Consider the following 13,253-nt stretch of genomic DNA (forward strand, 5'->3'; position numbering starts at 1 on the left):
CTAATTAAACCCTAGCAACCAAAAATTCAAAAATAAATAAATAAAAATAAAAATAGAATACATCAAAATAGAAACACCACCCACGCCTTTTGTGAAACACCAAACACAATCTCCAACCGCTTCCACCAAGAAAACACCCACCAATTCAAGTTTTCAAACCTGCCACCGTGAATCCACCACCGCCACCACCATTGTTTCTCGTTGTTTTTCATCAAACTTGCATCCACCTCCATCTACAAACCCCAAATCGGTTGAAACTTCAATGGCGCTTACGACGAAGAATGTTGCACGAGCACGCCGCTTTTGAGGCCAACCATTTCGCACCATTTTACGACGCCAATATGATTAAGAGGATTGGAACAGACTCGTGGTATTCAACGGAGGAGTTCTATCACTATGATTTGGTAGAACAGTTTTATAAGAAACGAGAATTGAGGGAAATAGGATTTTCATTAGGATAGCAGAACGAGGGAGGAAGTAACGACACAGCTTGTTGGTCGAGCTATTAGGAATCACGCCAGAACCAACCTAGATAATGACCATTCAGAATCCCAAGATACTCGCAGTTCCTGCTTTGATGAAAGATACGGTCATAGAGGGTGAATACAATACGATATCTCATTGCGCTCGCCATTTATTCTCGGTAACCAATCAACCGGGTCATAGCTTAGTGGATTGGTAGGAACGCCCCTCGAAAGACAAAGTCACGACATCGACTTCAAAGTAATTCCGCACGCTCTCTCGATTTTGCAAACGAATGAGTGTAATTTCTGCATCCTCGATGTAATTTTGAATGTGATTAGAGGAGTGGGAAAGAGCATGGCTTCTTCCCGTGATTGATCACTAAGATTATGCTCTCATTTAGAGCGTCGCTAAATCTGCTCCTATTAAGATCAAATTGCATTCTAATGCAAGTATTTATAAGGAATGCATCAAAAAGACTTGGGCCGCTTGTCCGTAGAGGATGAAGTTGATTCGATAATAAAGGGAAGACATGACATGGTTGGTTGAGGATAATTTCGATAGTCAAACTTTTAATTTAGAACGAATGATAATGTCGCAAACCGGTTTTGCGATGCGTTATCGATCCGTGAAGATATCCCACATAGACAAATTGTAATTCGAAATAAGCAAACGAACTTTCGACGAGAGTTGAAATGCTCGAAAGGGGTCGAAGATATCTTGTCTAACTTGGAGATTATCCACCGTAATCACCAAGCCCAAGATGCAAGATTCAAGACCGAGATGGAAGCACAAATAATTTGTTCAGATAGAGATGCTACGACGATGCCACTCGTGGATGAGTCCGTCTCACCGAAGTCCGAGAGGCATGAGCCGCCGTCGCCGCAGCCGATGGCTCAAGCCATCCTTCACCACGTAACCGGTCTCCATCTCGGGACCATCTTCTTCACACTAGGTGTTCACCATCACTGTGGTCCCGTGTTATTTCATTGTTTTATTGTTTTGTTAGTGGAATTTTATTTCAGTAGTTAGATTTAAATATTAAGTTGTTTGTTTTAGATTGCTTGGATTTCATATTATTTTAATATAATTTATTTTGATCATCTTTCGTAAGGTTGTCTTGGAGTCAAAGTTGAAAATTAGGCCGATATCGGCATATCTATGATTTTTGTAGTGGTAGCATGATATGTAGGAGAGTTTAGAAGTTACTATTCTAAACCAAGTTTAAAAAGATACCGGGTTGTTAGGAAATCAAAACTATGGTTAGTTTCCGCTTTTGGTTTGGCAGATTTCTATTTCGAAATTGCCTTAAAACAATTTGGCAAGTTGCCGATTCGCTTTGGAAACCCGTAACCTATTTAAACTTCCATCATTCTACACTCACAACCCACACTACACCCCACAATCATCTCTCACCTTTCACTCCAAGCTTTTTCAGCTTGTTTTTCTTGTAAACTCCGCTTTCTTAACTTACGAACGCGCCCCCTTTAGAGGCTACCTATTTACACTTTTTTGTCGAATTTAATTTGTTCGAGCTCAAGCAAGCAGAGCTTCCCCCTAAACATTGTTGTAAATCGAAAAACTCAAGAGCGCCAAAAAGCAGAGAGCGACTCGCCCTAAAACACTCAGAATCGAAAAAAACTCAAGAGCGCACTACAGCCAAGCAGAGCGCCGACCCAAACAACACTGTAAATTCCAAAACCCTAAGAGCGCGACTTCCTATATATAATGAAGCTGGCCCTCCTCCCGTAAGCAAGCACGTGAAATTCCGATTTTCTGAGGTTTCTTCCGTGTTTTCGCAGCTGTTCTACGAGTAGTTTTGAGATGACACCTCCTATAGTGATTCCCGAACAGTCATTTGAAGACTTGATGGGAACCGATACCTATGGAGCATCGTTCAGCGAGCGGATCGTGCAGTTAGGATGGCGCATCTTCTGGTGAGTGATGACGATTCTTTTTCACCTAAGCTAACCGAATTCTTCTATAATAATATTACTTTTATTGTACCCAAGAAGGAGAACAAAAATTTTCCCTTGCTATTGATGGCACGACTATGAAATTTAGTAAGCAATTGATAGCTTTGGTTTCGGGTTGCCATTACCCTACCCTATGCACACGGGGGATATATGACGATAACTCATACCTATATGAATATGCCTATTTCCATGAGTATTATGGGGAGGGGTGTTTCAGATCATGGACCAAGACCAATATAACATCGCCTCGAAAGTAGCCTATCGCTGAATGTAGGCATTAACCATGTTGTTCATCATGATGAACATTCTAGGGAACGGCAGTTTACTTCGCCAATAATATCGCCGGTGACATTTTCCTTGCTTTAGCCGAGGGACGCCGTCGGTATGACATTCCCCGAAGTTTTAGTTGCTACTTGAAGCGAGGCCATACCTTGAGGCATAAGTACCTTCTTATGCCTGTCTTGGTTTGTCGCGATTACGGCGCTTTGCCTACCCATATTCTCAGATACGCATTACCGATGATTGGGAAAGGGTCGAAACCATGAGACCCACCAATCGTGGTGGTAAGATCATTCCGAGCCATGACTTGGTCGGGATGGCAGTGCAACCACATTTGGTTGCCCCCCTACACCCCATCGCACCAAGTAACACTAGAGAGGTTAGCACTAGTTGATGATACACGACGGAAGGCGCGGCAAGTTGTTATGGCATGGCAGGATGCTAAAAGAACCTCATATAGAAGAGGAGGATGACGAGTAAATGCCGGGGGTGCGGTAAGTTTTAGTTAAGTTAGTGTCCGCTTATGTCCCAAGCAATTTAATTCTGTTAACCCCATAATGGGTGGAACTCTTATAGAGTTGCGTCAGTTTTTTATTACTATATTTGTATGTTTTAACTTTGTTTTGCAGATGTTCCTGAATTTCACGCGCTTCAATGGTATTTTTCCTACCCTCTTTATTTAAATGCTTTGAGGACAAAGCATGCTTCTTGTTTGGGGGGCATAGAAACACGTGTAATTAAGACATCTGTTAGGATATAGATATGTATAATATGCACTTGTTTTCTAGTTAAAATTTCAAAAATTCAAAAATATAAATAAAAAAAAAGTATGCTATACACTTAGGAATATTGGTATTGTTTTCTTTCTCTATGCTCTTAACAATTTAGAAGTCTCACATAGCTTTTGCATCAGAATAATTGTTAGAAACTTAGGTTAATATGTAGGTAATAATCTTTGCATCTATCTATAAATATATTACATGAGTATCTATGATTGTTAGCAGTAAGTTTCTGAAATCTAGGCTAGAGTACTTATTCTACAAATCCTGTGAGAATATAGCCTAAAGCCTTATATGAGTGAAACATTCGAGAAATGACACAAGGGAGAAGTAAAATCCAGATAGAGAAATCACACGTCCACTTGCTTGATCACTATGCCATATCCTAAGCGAGAATTTAGGCCCTCTTTGGATCGATATAGCCAGAAATTCAAACCTATGAATTATTTTCCGCTAGTCGCCCCTCTGAGCCTTCCTTTAGCCTTCCATAAACCACAATTCCTTTACCCTGTTACAAAAACAAAAACAAAATAAATAAATAAAAAAAAATAAATCAACCTACCCATTTTAGAATAAGTCTGAGAATAGAATGAGGAAGAAAGAAAAAGAGAAAAACCTGTGTAAACAAAAATTAGTTAGTTGCTTCAGAAAAATAAAGAAAAGAAGTTTCCATCCAAAGAAAAAAAAAAAATAGAAATAAATCAAAACTCCAAAAATAGAATAAAGGGAGTCAAAAGCCAAAGAAAAGAAAAAGAAAAATATGGCTAAGGATGGAAATAAAGTGTAGAAGCAAAAGTAAATAACAAGGTTTCTCTAGTTACATAATATGAAGACTCTATTATCTCGTGACTTGTCCTTTTGAATATCCATTTCCTTCCTTCTTAAACCATCTCCTAATCCCCAAGAACACCTAATAAAGACCTCTAGCTCAATTAGGAATAGGTTAGTGTGATAGTAAGTGGCAGATGTGTTTGATCGACCCGCTTCCTTTGTTGTCATTGAGATTGTAAGGTTAAGTGTGCCCACTGCACACTGGAGCAGCGAAACTTGAGTGGAAAAATCATAGTGGTTTTTGTCTTGACATTTATGTGAGGACCTACTTAAGGACGCTATTCCGAGTTTTCAGAAACGGACCTGCTATTACATTTCATAGTATTACTCATTGTTATATGTTTATTTTAGATGATTGATTATTATGGATATATTAGCTTAGGGTTCTGACTGGGTTATTCTTATGTATTTGCTAGTGAGATGTATAGATAGTTGAGACATGAACGAGAAAACAATAGTTTTATTTCTTAGTCGCCAGTAGTATAGATGAAGTTTGTGAGTACCTTCACTCGAAAAACTCACGAGGTTATAACTCGGCCCACTAGGGAATTCCTAGTGGTTTAAGGCCTTGTTGCATATGGTCAATGCAATCGCACTCAAATAAACGAGTAGTTAGAACTCCATTTTTGGTCACTTATTCTAATTTCTCATCTTTGCTTGAGGACAAGCAAAATGCTGTTTGGGGGTGGTTTGATAAGAGCCCAAAACTGTAGTTTTAACCCCTTAGCAGTCATACTTTTAAACCAATTATGTGAGTAATAAGTAAGAGTTAATACTTGATTACGTGTTTTTATGTATTTCGTGGCTTCAAAGTCAATTATGTGCCGGAATGTGTGCCACTTTGATGAGATAAAGGAGCAATGGTTGGTTACTAAGGAGTTCGGTGATTAAAGGCCAAGATTTAAGAAGACGGAGCCTTTGTAAAGCCTGGTCAAAAGATGAAAAGTCAAAGTCCACGCAGGCAGAAACAGTGCACAAAGTCAACAGAACTTCCGAAGACCATATCTTTAGACTCAGACCTCAGAATTGGGCCTACCTTATGTCAAAACGACCGGCTCGGAAAGAGCTTTCCAATGGTCCAAGCCTTGACCCAATCAGAGGAGCAGAAGTGGACGAAAATTCTGTTGAAGCGAACTGCAGCTGAAGAGGCCTTTTTGGACCGAAAGAATTGGGTTTTGGGCCCGATTCTCGCCCCCAAAACATGGCTCCAAGCCCATGCACGATTTTTGGATCTGGATGTATAAAAAGAAAAGCTTAGCTCTTTGTTAATGGTAGCTAGTTAGACCTAAATTAATATATAGAATTCTAGATCTGTTTTAATTAATTAATTAAGTTTTAGTTCCATTACAATTCTTGTTTTAGATTAAATTCTTGAATGATTGTTCTTGATTGATTAGATAAATAAAATAGTTATTATTCAATTTCGTTCTTGTCATTTCCATTCTAGATCTAATTTAAAATCTTGTTCTTATTCCATTCCAGCCATTAAATTAGATTCATTATTGTTTAATTAAGTAAATCTCAATTTCTTACATTATGTTTAGTTTAGATTCAATGGAAAATGTTAGTTTGATGACTCAAGGCTAAAACCTCTATTAGAGGGGTTGATGAAGCCTTGATGAAAACTTAGTGGTTAGTATAGAATTGGTTGTAGAATCTATTCCACTCTATAAGGTCGTGTTTCGCCATGAGAATGGGTGGACGACCTCACATGCTAGTTAGTATCCGGTAGGAATGCCATGAACACTAGGGATTAGACTCGAAATTCTTGCCGTGAAAACGTAAGAATCGAGATACGACAATCTATACTAGGTTATTAAGTTGGATTCGAGGTGGATTTAATTCCCTCTATTTCTTTATCTAGAGTCAAACAATCGTATTCCCGTAGCTTTCATAGATTAACTTTAGTTTATATTATATCTTGTTATTTAAATTAACGCGTCTTGTTAGCATAACATTTCGTAAAGCTCTCATTGACTTAAGACTGATTTCTCAGACTTAGAAAACAATCCATGCTAGGGAACTAGGAGTGGAACGAACTTCCTACTCCACTTAGTGCAATTCGCATCGAGAGTAGAAGCTTTGATAATTGAGATAGTAAAAGATAAGTTTTAGTTTACTTACGGATTGAATTCATCGTTCATTTCGTAGGTAGACTATTCATTTTACGGTTATCACTTCGCTTATGAATAGCGTCTTGTTTACGCGTGTTCAGTGTATATAACAAGTTAGAACACTGAAAAACTTGAAAAATCGAAGTTCGAAACAAACTTGTGGAAATTCGGCAAAATTCAGCTGAGGTCGCGGGCGCGCTCTCCTTGGGCGCAGGTGCGCTCAATGTAAACTTCGAGTTCCAGTGATTTGAGCGATGGTCACGCTCCGTTTGGGCACGGGTCGCGCTTAGGGCTCCAGGCGTGTGGGGGCGGGTCACGCTCCTTTGGGGCGCAGGTGCGCTCTGTGTATTTTTTCCGAGGAACTTTCAATTGCTGAAACGGACGACCACAGTTAGAATCAAATGAGGGTGGGTGGGTGAAATGGGACTTTAAGAAGAGTACTTATACTATGAAAACAATGCGAAAGTGAACTAAGAAGGCAACGACGCTATTTGATATTTATATAATAAAATGCTAGTTTTACCAATGAATAAAGCTCGCGAGAACTCTTTCCGTTAGTAAAACTAGAACTAACTTCGTGCCTAATTTATCAAAGATTTCTACTCTCAATCCTATTGAGATATAGTGGAGTAGATGATTCGTTCCACTCCTAGTTCTTTCACATGTAATGTTTTCTAAGTCTAATCAATCTTAACTAAAGTCTAATGAGAGATTTACGAATTATAAACTACGATGCAACTACCCACAAGATACGACTAATTAACTACGGAATGCTGCGTTGATTCTATGATAAGGAATTAGGGGGGATTGATTCCACCTTAACTCAACTTAACTTACTAACGACGAATCGTCGTAATTCGAATTTAACTACTACCCAGAACAATTGGTTCTTCCTAATCCCTAATTACACATGGCATTTCTACCAATTCATAACTAGCATGTGAACGATTACTCATGGTGAATTAATCGTTTCTAGAGTGAAATAGAAATTACGACGACTCTACGATAATCGGAATCAAGCTTTCATCAAGGCTTCTCAACCCCCTCTAATGGAGGGTTAAACGAGAATCATTATGCAATCATTTTCGATATAAAATTGAATACGACATAATATAAAGATTCTAACTTTATGAATTTTAACTAAACAATAATCCAACCCGAAATCAATAACTACGAAATGAATAACAAATAATAAATGAAATTAGATCTAACAAATTTAAATGACAAAATCGAATTTGATCAATAATAAACTACTTTATTTATCTAATCAAGCAATAACAATATTTTAAAGGTTTAATCTAAAACAAGGAATGAAATGAAACTAAACTTAATTAAAAACCATTAAAACTAGATCTAGAAGCTATTCTAATGGCTACTTTCTATCCAAAGCTCCCAGATATCTTAAGAGTTAAGTCTTCTTTGTTGATAAGAAGGAAATCAGATCCAAAATCGTGCATGGGCTTGGAGCCATGTTTTGGGCCGGAAAGTCGGGCCCAAAACCCAATTTCTTCAGTCCAAAAAGGGCTCTTCAGTTGGATTCGGCTTCAATAGACTTTTAGTCCACTTCTACTCCTCTAATTGGTCCAAAGCTTGGACCATTGGAAAGCTCTTCCCGAGCCAGTCACTTTGACATAAGGTAGGCCCAATTCCAAAGTCTGAGTCCAAAGATACGGTCTTCGAAAGTTCTACTAACTTTGTGCACTGTTTCTGCCCGCGTGGACTTTGACTTTTCAAGGTCTGAGTAGGCTTTACAAAAGCTTTGTCTTCTTGAATCTTGGCCTTTAATCACAGAACTCCTTAGCAACCAACCATTGCTCCTTTATCTCATCAAAGTGGCACATTTCTGCACATAATTGACTTTGAAGCCCCAGAACGATAAAAACACGTGTCGATATTAACTCTTAATTATTACTCACATAATTGGTCTAAAAGTATGATTGTTAAGGGGTTAAAACTACAGTTTTGGGCTCTTATCACCTATCATAATGCGTTATATGATCATCCATTTTAGCAGTTACTTTTTAGTGAGGATTGAGAATATTGTCGGTATGGGCATTACTATGCATAGATATGGTGGAAGGATGAAATCTCTATGAGTTAGGTAAGTTCTATCATAAATTCAACCTAAAAGATATTAGGGTTGTTTTAGAATCAGGAATATGATTTGTTTCTATTTTTCGGTTTTGGACATTTTATTATTTCCGGCAATTGCCTTAATGCTTTTTGGCAACTTCCCGATTCGTCATAGCAATTTAAAACCTTTAAAAACTTCATTCATTCTACACTCACAACCCAAACTACATCTCACATTCATCTCTCATGTTTCACTCCCACTTTACCTTATTTTTCCTTCGCACTTCGGCCTATCAGCTCCCTAAGCGCACCTGCGCCCCAGAGGAGCGCCACCTGCGCCCTAGCACTGTCAGAGAAATCCTACCCTGAGCACGATCTGTGACCTCTTCAGCACACACATGAGCGCTACCTACGCCCAAAACACTGGAATTCCAGTTTTCATCCGAGCGAAGCACCTCTGCCCAAATCAAGCATAGCCGAGCGACTTTTGCACCTGGCCCTGCACCAAAAATTTCAAGTTCTCAGGATAGTTGTGGCTGTTCTTGAGAGGAGTTTTGTGATGACATCCCCTCGTATCATACCGGAGCAGTCTTTTGAAGAATTGTTCCAAAGTCACACCTATGGGGCTTGGTTTTGCGAGGTGATCATACAAGCAGGCTAGTAACGACTAATGCTAAGTCCAGATGAACTTTATTCTACTACACTTACATCTTATTTTTATGATAATTGTAAGTTCTTTACTAGACCGGATGGAGAACGAGTATAACTATGAGGATTTGCATGAGCATTATGAGGGAGGAATCTTTAAGATAGAGGACCAAGGGGAATATAACGTCGCCCTTGGTATCTGATAAGCGCATAAATATTACATTATTCACGCTCAATTTTATATTAGTTAGTTCGTTTAATTTATTCGTTTGATTTAGTTAGTGTATTTTTGGTGGCTTTACAGGAATTGGACTTAACATGATTAAAGGTGTGGAAACTGTCGAGATTCGGGATGTCAGTGGCATGAGGTCCCCTAGTCTGGTTGGGCCTTGTTAAAGCATGTGAGTAAAGACAAGACAAAATAAAAGAATGAAAAGCAAATGGGTCATGAACTTAAGTAGGCACATAACCATCGAGAGTTGAGTTTAAGCCCATGTGCTGAAGACCCATGTTCATCTCATTAGGCCAGCCCATAACCAAACATCAAAGCCCACACAACTAACTAATGGCCATACCATTCAAGTCCACCCGAGAAGCACCGTAGCAATCCTTAACTTCCTTCTCCATCGCAAACAAACTGGAAATCCCGAAAATCCCGCCTTTACAAATTCAAACCAAGATATTAAAAGCCCAAATCGCTACCACCGAATAGGAAGGGATCTTTAGTTTCCTTCTCTATCGATTTTTCTTGCATAAAGAAGGAAAGGAGCGAGCAATTGGGGGTGGTCGGGGCTGGAGAAAAAACTGACAACAGCGGTAGAAAGAAGCGGCTCTTGGCTGGAAAAAAACAAAGAAAGCGCTGCTCTCGTGGAAGAGAGGGAGAAACGAAAGGAGAGAATAGAAAAGCCGGTAGCAGGAAACCACAGCAGTAAAGGGAGGTTCTTGGGGCTGGAAAAACAGCAGTAAAGGAAGGTCATTGGGGGCTGGGAAAAACGCAGAAACAAAAGCGGGAAGCGAGCTACCGCAGGAGTTCGAAGCTATCAAGTCATTGGAACTCTCCAAAACGGAGAGAGAGAGAGAGGACTTCACAAAGGGCTATGGTTTTGCTAAGGGAGTTTTATTTCTTCTGTTTATTTCCAGTTATTATGTGTAGCTAAACTATAAGCTAGGGCTTAGATAAAGCCCTAGACTTTATGTGAGGTTTATACCGTTTAGTTGATTCATTGTTCTCGAACGTAAAGATTCATGATCGTTTTCAGATTGATATTAGTGGTATACTTTCATTAATTATATCTTGCATGACTTGACTAGTTAATCGTTAGATACATATTCCATTCTTATCAAAGCATCGTTTTTATCGTTTATGTAAACTTGTGAGAAGTCGTACTGTAAGAAGACGATTTTTGCTAGGAGTTTATATTCTCGTTTGTTGAAATTCGATCAAACCAATATATAGATTTATATAAGAGCTCAACGTTCACATCTTCGAGAAAGCTAGGGATTCTTTTCCCTCGTGCTACTCATAATTAAAAGAGAACTTTGAATTAATTGAATTAGGATACTTACAACGGTCTAGGGTGGATTCGAATGCCTTGGTAGTCTCTCCATTGATAATTTAATATAAGTTTTATAGTTTTCATAATTAAGTTAAATAGGACTAGTTATTAGTTAATCAAAATTTCATAAACCAATATAGTTCGGATTAGGTTAAGTAGTATTTTAATATTCAATTGTTCCTAAATAGCAATCCCTGTGGGATCGACCTCGTTCTTACGCACCTATTACGATAGACCTCGTAAACTGCCATGCTGCGTATTAGTATAATTCAAATAGGATTTAATTAGCCCGCTTTATTTAGGCCGTTAAATTCCAATCAAGTTTTTAGCATACCGCCGCCGGGATTGTAGTAGTACAATTGAGTTTTAAAGTTTTATTTATCGTGATTCGTAGTTTAAGTTTAGTCGTAGTTATATTATTTCATAGTTTACGTATCTAATTTCAGTTATTTTTGCAGATAATTAAGCATAGATTTCTTCTTACAAGGGATAGTCGTGACTTTGTTGTGGACGCCAGAAGTGCTTGCTGTCCGCCACCCCGGCCGCAAGTAGCCCCCTCGAAGGCTCACCGGAGGTAATGCGTCTTTTCCTTTGTGGGATTGAATTTTGTTTGTTTAGTGGGGTCGTGCTTGTTTTATTGTTTCTTGCATTTAGGAAGGTTAAATCACATTGACCAGCCTTTAGGCATCTTGCATTAGGACAGGTTTTAGCCCGCCACTAGGAAAACCTTTTACGCGTGGATCGAAAGTGACGGTGCTTTTGCACAAGAACCGGGAATCGTGTGATTTGGGTTTAGGAGCAAATATATATTAAACAAGTTTTAAAATTCAACTGGGTTGTAATTTTTGTTTGGTATTGTTTGTGTGAATTGTCCATCTTTTATTAGAGTCTTAGGTTTTAGAAGTAGTTTATGGTAGTAACTCGGTCTGATAACACACCTGTTACACCGTTTGATCCTGAGATTGAACGCACTCTCCTTAGGAGAAGTAGGCATCCCGAATTAGAGGTACCCGAAACTTTTGTTGGCAATACACCAATTTTTGCTGACATGGAGGGTAATAACAATAACGTGGTTACCCAAGTACCTAGATCTATTAAGGAATATATATATCCTACTAGGACAACCCGACCATCTTGCATCGTTCCCCCTGCAACCAATGCTAATCACTTTGAGTTGAAGCCCAATCTGCTGGGGCTCCTTCCTAAGTTTAGGGGAACGGAAGAGGAAGACCCATATCTTCATGTGAGGGAATTTGAGGATATTTGTGGGACTATTAAGCTTCAACAATTTAGTGACGAAGCTATAAAATTAAAATTGTTCCCATTTTCTCTTAAAGAAAAAAGCCAAGAGTTGGTTTCACACTCTCCCATCGAATTCCATAACGGGATGGGAAAAGTTATGCATTGTGTTTTTAAAGAACTTTTTCCCTAATCATAAAGCGATCGCTTTTAGAAAAGACTTGTCATCTTTTGCCAAACCGATGGAGAGTCATTATGGAAGTGTATGGAGAGGTTTAAGGACATGCTCTTGCAGTGTCCTAACCACGCCTAGAGAACGGTAGGCTAGTGCAGATTCTCTCTATGAGGGTCTCGATTTTAATTCTAAGGCTATGATTGAGACCATGAGTACCGGGGATTTCTGTGATAAGATCAGAAAGAAGCGTGGACCTTTTTAGAAGAAGTCTCCTCGAGAAGGTCCAAAGAATGGGAAACTAGTCGTGAGCCTAAGAAGGTGGCTAGTAGTACTACTACACGTAGGGTTTGTTCCGTGTTGACAAGGAATTCGACACCTAACGCTTAGGATGGCCGCTTTAATTAGAAGAGTTGAAGCTCTCGAAGCTAGAAAAAGAGACAAAGTCTCTAGCTCCAAAGAGCCATTGTTGAAGTCCCCGGGTGTCCATTTGTGTGAAAGTCTTGATCACGCTATAGATAATTGCCCCGTGTAAATGCACAAGTCAATGCTTTTAATTCATACCAAAAGCCGTGCAATAATCCTTTTTCTAACACGATAACCCCTCGGATGGCGAACCATCCCAATTTGTCTTGGCCTAAAGGTATACATCGTGGAGGCCCCGTGGTTAACTCAAACCCAAGACCCACAATATGCACCTCAACCACCTAAACTTTCACCTATAGAAGAGGCCATTGCTCAATTAACACAAAACACCATGAAATTCCGTGACACAACGCAACAGCTTTATGCAAGCCCGTCAAACGGCTACTCAGATAATGCTCAAGCCATTAGGAAGATTGAAATCACCATAGGTCAAATTGCTAATACTTTGAATGAGAGAGACAAGGGTAGGTTTCCTAGTCAACCAAGAGCTAATCCGAGGAGTCAGTTGGAAATAAGTTCTAACTTAAACCAGGGCTCACCAGAGCAAGCCAAGGCTATCAACCGTTCTTAGGAGGGAAAACGTGTTGATAATAGGGTTGAGATGTCTAAGGACGCTGAGGTCAGATCTGATCCTATAGAGTGTGAGAAGGAGGAAGGTGAGGTGAGTGAATCTAATAGTCATAATACTTCTAAGAAGG

Source organism: Coptis chinensis, chromosome 9, assembly GCF_015680905.1.
Source record: "Coptis chinensis isolate HL-2020 chromosome 9, ASM1568090v1, whole genome shotgun sequence".
NCBI classification, from domain to species: Eukaryota; Viridiplantae; Streptophyta; class Magnoliopsida; order Ranunculales; family Ranunculaceae; genus Coptis; species Coptis chinensis.